Consider the following 9,079-nt stretch of genomic DNA (forward strand, 5'->3'; position numbering starts at 1 on the left):
TTGAAAAAAGAGGCAGCAAATTTCATTAGTTTTACTGAGTTAAATATATATTGAGTTTTTTTAAACAGAAATACTGTGTGTGTTTGTGGATTTGTGTATGTATATGCATGTGTGTGCCTGTGTATGTATGTGCATGTTTGTACATGTGTTTGTAGGAGTTTTAAGTGTTAGGTGAGTGACAGTGGAGGAAAGGAAGGGTGAGGATACAGGTATTAAATGGGCCATGCAAAGGAGATGAGGGGTTAATGATAGGATTGAGGGGGTGGTAGGAAGGGGAATAGATAGTGGGAATGGAAAGACAAAGGAAACATGATAGAAGTGAAGGCTGAGGGACAGCATTATTGATTAGGAAGCACATGGGAAGGGGGTTGGCGAGGATCACACTTTCCTTGCAACCCCAGCCCTGAAAACCAGCCAGCTGGTGGAATCGTTTCCTGTCACACCACAATATTCTCCCCACTAAAAGGGAAAGAATACAGGAAGAAAAGACTGGAGAGAAAAGCAAAGAAGGTTAAGTGGAGAGAAGCAGAAGAGAAATGAAAAGAGAGAGCCATTCTGCAGAAGAGAAAGAGAGAATCAGCAACAGGAAGACATCAGAGAGAGTGCCCATATTCTTTAACTTACTGCGTTCAATGGCATGGGAAGTTGATGACTGGGTGATAATAATGGAATGTGGCCAACAAATCTTCAGTGGACAATAAGGCTTGTTCTTCCTGTTAGGTAGTGACTATGGTTACACCATCTCTGCTTCCAGTGATAAAATGGAGCACTGACAAGTGAGTAGAACTGAGGTGAGAGCAATGATTGATCAGTGATGACTCAGACTGGAAGTAGTGGGTGACGGGCTGGACGGGCAGTAGATTGATAGCATATAGCTGCTAGCCTGTGATTCTCCACTTGGTGATGTTCTTGTGAGTCTAGTGTCATCAACGCACGCAGCTCACGGGTGTCAGCAATGCACGTCCTCCACCCAGTGTAAGAATATAGATAAGTTTGTTGCATTGTTTTCAACACGGGACAATTGCAGAACAGCTAATGTAGGAATTATGGTTAAACAGTATGAGAAGATCAGAAATATAAACTGAAAATGCGTGAAATACTCAGCAGGTCAGGCAACATCTGTGGAGAGAGAAACACTTCAGTTCAGTGACCTTGCACCATTTCATGGACTTGAAACGTTAACTCTGTTTCTTTATCTCCACAGATGCTGCCTGACCTGTTGAGTACTACTCGCATTTTTCTGTTTTTTTATTTCAGATTTCTAGCATTTGCCATATTTTGCTTTTGTATAAGTAAATCAGAATTGGTTTAAACTCTTTTCTTGTAGATCCTATCTTTGATCACAATGTCACTACTGAGTAAAGTTTAATTTCAAGAAGAGCAAAGATATTTAGGGAAGGTTGCTGAGATCACATTGTAATAGGGAGATGTAATTAGCACACGGAGATAACAGTGGAACCAAATCTAACATTAAAACCCAGTAAGAACAATATGCTGAAAAATAAATGAAAGAAATACTTGTATTTCTATCACGCTTTTTACGACCGCAGGAGGTCCCAGAGCGCTATTCAGCCAATGAAGTACTTTTGAAGTGTAGTCACTGATGCAATAACGAGGGAGCTTGTTTGCTAAAATTGTATCACTAAGGGTGACAAGGCAAAGCTAAGTTAGGAATTTTGGCCACCTTCAAGAAAGCCTGGAAATTGCTCGCGATTCCTGGGGACTGCTTTACACGTGAGGTTTCTAGACATAGGACTGGCGTGTCATCTTAAGGTGAATGTTTTGAAACAATACTAAAAGCTTTTAATTGTCAGAGATATTACCGTCTGTAATGCCCACGGTTCTGTTATTAAAAGGCTAAGAATTTCCCAACAACCAGTGTGTCTGAGCAAAATCGGTAAAAGTTCATGCTCCTGACTGATAACCTGTTACAAATTGTCAAACTAGGTAACTCTGTGTTAGGTTCTGAGGATACTCACTATCCTTCACCTCAAAGCAGGTTAACAGACCAAGAAATAGCCGGACATCCAATCAATAATGTTTAATAGTTAACACATTAATACAGCCCATCACATGCAGTGACTGTGAGCTCGACGTCACAGAGGCTGGTGAGGGAGTGGTGAGACCAGAGACCGGAGACCCGATGAATATGTAACTCACTTTCGCGGGCTTCTTCTTACAGAGGCTGGTGAGGGAGCGGTGAGACCCAAGGCCCAATGAGTATTTAACTCACTTTCGCGGGCTTTTTCTTACAGAGGCTTAAAAATTTCAGACTGGTGGCGGTATTCCAGGGCCACCTTATGATTCAAAACGTGATGCATGCGGGAGGGAGTAACCAAGGGCCCTTGAGTATATCATTTAATTGGTGGTATTGATTTGATTTAAGTTAATTTGAATTAATTAAAGGGTAATTCATGGCAGGACAGCTTGGCCCCATGGCATGCTCCTCCTGCACTATGTGGGAAATCAGGGACACTTCCTGTGTCTCTGATGACCATGTGTGCAGGAAGTGCATCCAACTGCAACTACTGACAGACCGCATTGCAGCGCTAGAGCTGCGAGTGGATACATCCTGGAGCATTCGTGATGCTGAGGACATCATGGATAGCACGTTTAGGGAGTTGGTCACACTGCAGGTAAAGGCTGCACAGGCAGGAAGAGAATGGGTGACCATCAGGCAGAGTAGTAGGCGCAGGCAGCTAGTGCAGGGTTCCCCTGTGACAATCCCCCTCTGAAACAGATATATCATTTGGATATTGTTGGGGAGGATGGCTTATCAGGGGAAGGCAGCAGCAGCCAACTTCCTGGCACCGTGGGTGGTTCTGCTGCACAGGACAGGGGGAAAGAGAGTGGGAGAGCTATAGTAATAGGGGATTCTATTGTAAGGGGAATAGATAGGCGTTTCTGCGGCCGCAAACATGTCTCTAAGATGGTATGTTGCATCCCTGGTGCAAGGGTCAAGGATGTCTCAGAGTGGCTGCAGAACATTTTGGAAGGGGAGGGTGAACAGCCAGTTGTCGTGGTGCATATAGGTACCAACGATATAGGTAAACAACGGGATGAGGTCCTAAAAGCTGAATATAGGGAGTTAGGAGGTAAATTAAAAAATAGGACCTCAAAGGTAGTAATCTCAGGATTGCTGCCAGTGCCATGTGCTAGTCAGAGTAGAAATAGAAGGATATTTCAGATGAATACCTGGCTAGAGAAATGGTGCAAGTGGGAGGGATTCAAATTCCTGGGATATTGGAACCGGTTCTGGGGGAGGTGGGACCAGTACAAACCGGACGGTTTGCACCTGGGCAGGACCGGGACCAATGTCCTAGGGGGAGTGTTTGCTGGTGCTCTGGGGGAGGGTTTAAACTAAAATGGCAGGGGTTTGGGAACCTGAGCAGGGAGACAGAGGAAAGGGAAACAAGGATAGAAGCAAAAGACAGTAAGGACAAAAACAAAGACGGCTGTCCGAGAAATCAAGGGTTTAAAGCAAACATGGCCAGAGTAAATAATAATTCAAAAAGGTGTAAGAGTGTTAAAAAAACAAGCCTGAAAGCCTTGTGTCTTAATGCGAGTAGCTTTCGTAATAAGGTGGATGAATTAGCTGCGCAAATAGAGGTAAACGGACATGATATGATTGGGATTACGGAAACATGGCTCCAGGGTGATCAAGGCTGGGAACTCAACATCTAGGGGTATTCAATATTGAGGAAAGATAGGCAAAAACGAAAAGGAGATGGGGTAGCATTGCTGGTGAAAGAGGGGATTAACACAATTGAAAGAAAGGATATTAGCTCTGATGACGTGGAATCTGTATGGGTAGAACTGAGAAATACCAATGGGCAGAAAACGTTAGTGGGAGTGGTATACAGACCTCCAAACAGTAATGCAGAGGTTGGGGATGGCATTAAACGTGAAATTAGAGATACGTGCAATAAGGGCACAGCAGTTATCATGGGTGACTTTAATCTACAAATTAGTAACAATACTGTGGAGGAGGAATTACTAGAGTGTTTACGGGATGGTTACCTGGATCAATATGTTGAGGAACCAACTACAGTTCAGGCCATCTTAGACTGGGTATTATGTAATGAGAAAGGATTAATTAGTAATCTTGTTGTGCGAGGCCCCTTGGGTCGGAACGATCATAATATGATAGAACTCTTCATTAAGGTGGAGAGTGAATTAGTTGACTCAGAGACTAGGGTCCTGAATTTAAATAAAGGAAACTACGATGGTATGAGGCGTGAGTTGGGTAGGATTGATTGGGGAAAGTTACTCAAAGGGTTGCCGATGGATAGGCAATGGCAAACATTCAAAGATCGCATGGATGAACTACAGAATTTGTTCATCCCTTTATGGCATAAAATAAAACAAAAAAGGGGACTCATCCGTGGCTAACAAGGGCAATTAGGGATAGCATAAGATCGAAGGTGAGGACATATAAATTGGCCAGAAAAAGCAGTAAACCTGAGGATTGGGCAAAGTTTAGGTTCAGCAAAGGTGGACAACAGGATTAATTAAGAGGGGGAAATAGAGTATGAGAGTAAGTTTTCTGGGAACATAAAAACTGACTATAAAAGCTTTTATAGATATGTGAAGAGAAAAAGATTGGTGAAGTCAAGCGTAGGTCTCTTGCAGTCAGCATCAGGGGAATTTATAATGGGGAACAAAGAAATGGCGGACCAATTAAATACATACTTTGATTCTGTCTTCACAAAGGAGGACACAAATAACCTCCCAGCGATGTCAGGGAACATAGGGTCTAATGAGAGGGAGGAACTGAAATAAATCAGTATTTGTAGGGAAATGGTGTTAGGGAAATTGATGGGATTGAAGGCCGATAAATCCACAGGGCCTGATAATTTACATCCTTGGGTACATAAGGAAGTGACCCTAGAAATAGTAGATGCATTGCTGGTCATCTTCCAAAATTCGATAGATTCTGGAACAGTTCCCATGGATTGGAGGGTAGCTAAAGTTACCCCACTATACAAAAAAGGTGGTAGAGAGAAAATGGGGAATTATAGACCGATAAGCCTGACACCGGTAGTGGGGAAAATGCTAGAGTCCATTATAAAAGATGTAATAGCAGAACACTTGGAAAACAGTGACAGGATCGGACAAAGTCAACATGGGTTTATAAAAGGTAAATCGTGCTTGACTAATCTACTGGAATTTTTTGAGCATGTAACTGGTAGAATTACTCCTATCTTCGATGTTTCAATGTCAAAGACTCACAGGCATGCAACTCATCAAGGCTGGTGAGCTGACTTCTCTCCACCGGGCATAATATTTTCAGTTCAGGTTGCTAGGATTGGGGGATTTTAACTATGAGGAAAGAATGGATAGGCTGGGGTTGTTTTCTTTGGAACAGAGGAGGCTGAGGGGAGACTTGATTGAGTTGCATAAAATTATGAGAGTCCTAGATAGAGTGGATAGGAAGGACCTATTTCCCCTAGCAGTCAGGTCAATAACCAGGGGGCAGAGATTTAAGGTAATGGGTAGAAGGATTTGTGTCAGTGTTGAGGAGAACTTTTTTCACCCAGTGGGTGGTGGGGGCCTGGAATTGACTGCCTGAAAGGGCTGTAGATGCAGAAACACTCATCACATTTAAAAAGTACTTGGATATTCACTTGAAGTGCCTCAACCTACAAGGCTACGGGCGAAGAGCTGGAAAGTGGAAATGGGCTGGATAGCTCTTTTTTGGCCGGTACAGACACGATGGGTGGAATGGCTTCGTTACTGTTGTGTATGTACCTTTAAGAGAATAACTGGCCTCAGACTGCAGTACCAGCAGTGACCACCCCTGTATAAAAGCGCTAGTGTGCCTCTGTTGTTTTAGTTTCACTATTGACTTCCATCAGTAAAGACTTATTTTGTTCCACTCCTGCTGTCCGTGTCTCAATCATTCACGGACGTAATACTGGTGACGAGCAGATATGAACCTACCTACAGTCTGCACCACCTCCTGGGATCCATTCCTACAGTGAAGTGAGCAGAGGTCGAGGCCAGAAAGAAAAGAAAGTAAGAGGCAGTAGAAACAGGCGTCGACTGTGGGCATCCGCCGTGTTGCAGAGTTGAAGATTGCTGGAGAAGCTGTCGGATGCGGGGCCTGGTTCCTGTGGACGGTGCTTCAGCTAATCGGGCTAGTGGCAGGTAGTGCACTGATACTTCCTGGGCTGCGGCGGTCATGAACGCGAGCGGGTGGTTTGCAACGGGGATGAGCAGCGTTGTCGGGAAGAAGAGAGAGAGAGGGTGGAGCACACAGGGCGCGGCCGGTGCTACGAAGCTGGGCTGCGTATAGACCCATGAAGAGGGAGGCAAGAGTCCCACAGGGTAGTGCCATGATGGGAAAATAATAAAAAAAAATTAAACACGCAAGAAACCGTGGAAAGCAGTGCTAACAACAGCGGGGAAGAAGGCAAAGCGCGGGAGGCGCCATCTTTATCAGCGGGGAAGAAGGCAAAGCGCGGGAGGTGCCATTTTGTTAAATTGGGGAAGAAGGCAAAGCACGGGAGGTGCCATTTTAGATTTGCAAGATGCCGAAGACTGGCTGTATCACTGCTTTTGATAATACAATAGAGGGCTGGACCACGTATGTGGAAAGAGTCGAGGTATATTTCGAGGCAAACAAAATAGCGGAGGAGAAAAAGGCATCGATATTGCTAAAATTAATGGGCGCTAGAATGTACGGCCTATTGCGGGACCTGATTACTCCAGCCAAACCGAAGGCGAAGAGTTTTAACGAAATTGTTGCTGTCCTACAGGAACACCTAAACCCTGCACTGCTGTTGATAGCAGAAAGATTTAAATTCCACAGGAGAACTCAGCACAAAGATGAGAGCAATGCTGAGTATCTTACGGAACTACGCAAGCAATCAAAGCACTGCCAGTTTGGAGCAGGACTGGCAGATACCCTACGGGACAAATTTGTCTGTGGACTCCTGAGTGAAGGAACACAGAAGAAGTTACTCTCAGAGAAAGAGCTGACGCTAGATAAGGCTTTCAGTGTGGCAGTATCGTATGAAGCAGCAGCCAGGGTAGCTGCAGAAATTCAACAAAAACCACAGGAATACGGCACCCACGAAATGACACAGAGATTTGCAAAATGTTATCGCTGCGGCAGAACTAACCATGACCAGAAGGACTGCTGGTCCAAAGACAAAATATGCAGGCAATGTGGGAAGATGGGACACATAGCACGAGTTTGCAGGTCTGGGAAGAAAACCAGCGACAACAAAAAGGCTATTGAGGAATCGTACAAGAAAGTACAAAAGATGACGGACAGTAGTTCCGAAGACCAGATGAGTGATATTGAATCCGGGAACAGGAGACTAAGCTGTCTCAAACTTCACAATGCAATCGCAAAAGAGGATCACCGAACCATTTGGGTCACCCTCACGATAGCAGGGTCCCAAGTTAAAATGGAATTGGATACAGGATCAGTGCTAACTGTCATGAAACGACGAGACTACGAGCGGCTATTTTCACACATACACTTGAGAGAGACATCCATCGTCTTGACGACGTATACGGGGCAAAAAGTATACCCCAGAGGAAAAATAAGGGTGCCTGTCGAATACAACGGCAAGAAAATACGGAAATTGTATCTCTACTTACTGCCAAATGGTGGACCACCATTATTGGGACGGGAATGGATCAGGAAGATACACTTAGATTGGCACTCCATTCATGCCATGACGGTGGACGGTAAAAAAGATGAAGACGTCACTCCTGGACGATTGTCAACAATCTTAGCTAACGCCAAAGAGGTATTTCAACAAGAACTGGGCACGCTTAAAGGCGTAACTGCCTCGATAAAAGTAGAAGAGAATGCAATTCCCAAGTTTTTCAAAGCAAGACCGGTACCATATGCAATTCGCTCAGCCGTCGAGGCAGAGCTGGAGAACCTGGAGAAGGCGGGCGTGTTGTCTAAGGTCGACTGGACTGAGTGGGCGACACCCATCGTTCCTGTCATGAAGAAAACGTTAAGCAATAAGTCTGGGGAGCCAAGGAAGATTCGCATCTGTGGGGATTTCAAGGTGACGGTGAACCCAGTCCTTCACACAGTACAATATCCTCTTCCAAGGATAGAAGACATCTTCGCCTCACTGTCTGGAGGGACGCGTTTTACAAAAATTGACCTAGCACAAGCATATTTGCAGATGAAGGTTGAAGAGTCCTCTTCTCACGATAAACACTCACAAAGGTCTTTACCAGTATCATCGATTGGTATTCAGAGTAGCATCGGCTCCAGCGATATGGCAAAGTGCGATGGAACAAGTCCTGCAAGGGATTCCGGGGACTCAGTGTTACTTGGACGACATCCTTGTGACAGGTGAAGATGACAGTGAACACCTTAACAACCTAGAACATGTGCTCACTGGACTACGGGAACATGGGCTGCGAGACAACTGCCCCAAGTGCGAATTTTTTAAGAAACAGATATCTTATTGTGGCCACGTGATTGATGAAGAGTGGTTACATAAGTCCCCTGACAAAATTGAAGCGGTTGTTAAGGCCCCAGCGCCTGAAAATGTGTCGCAACTGAGGTCATTGCTCGGATTGGTGAATTACTATCATAAGTTTTTGCCGAATTTGTCGACAATTCTGCACCCACTGAAAGCCCTGCTACGAACGGGGGTAGCATGGAAATGGAGCGATGATTGTAAGCGTGCTTTTCAGAAGAGTAAGGACTTAATCACATCAAGGGAAGTATTGGGTCACTACAACCCAGCACTGCTGATCAGACTGGCGTGTGATGCGTCTCCCTACGGCATTGGGGCGGTACTGTCACGTAAATTCCTTGATGGTTTAGAGAGGCTGATAGCTTTTGCGTCACGCTCGTTAACTTCTGCCGAGTGTAACTACGCCCAGATTGACAGAGAGCCCTCAGCCTAGTGTGGGGGGTGAAGAAGTTCAATCACTACCTGCACAGTCAAAAATTTACTCTACTAACCGATCATCAACCTCTTGTCTCCATTTTCAACCCTCAGAAGGGCGCACCGATAATGACAGCACAACGGCTGCAGAGATGGTCCCTTTTCCTCGGGGTTCACCAATATGACATCGAGTACAAAGGAAC

This window comes from Somniosus microcephalus, unplaced genomic scaffold (genome assembly GCF_052327205.1).
Source record: "Somniosus microcephalus isolate GS21.2 unplaced genomic scaffold, FLI_Smic_1.0 unresolved_chr1, whole genome shotgun sequence".
In the NCBI taxonomy this organism is placed as follows: domain Eukaryota; kingdom Metazoa; phylum Chordata; class Chondrichthyes; order Squaliformes; family Somniosidae; genus Somniosus; species Somniosus microcephalus.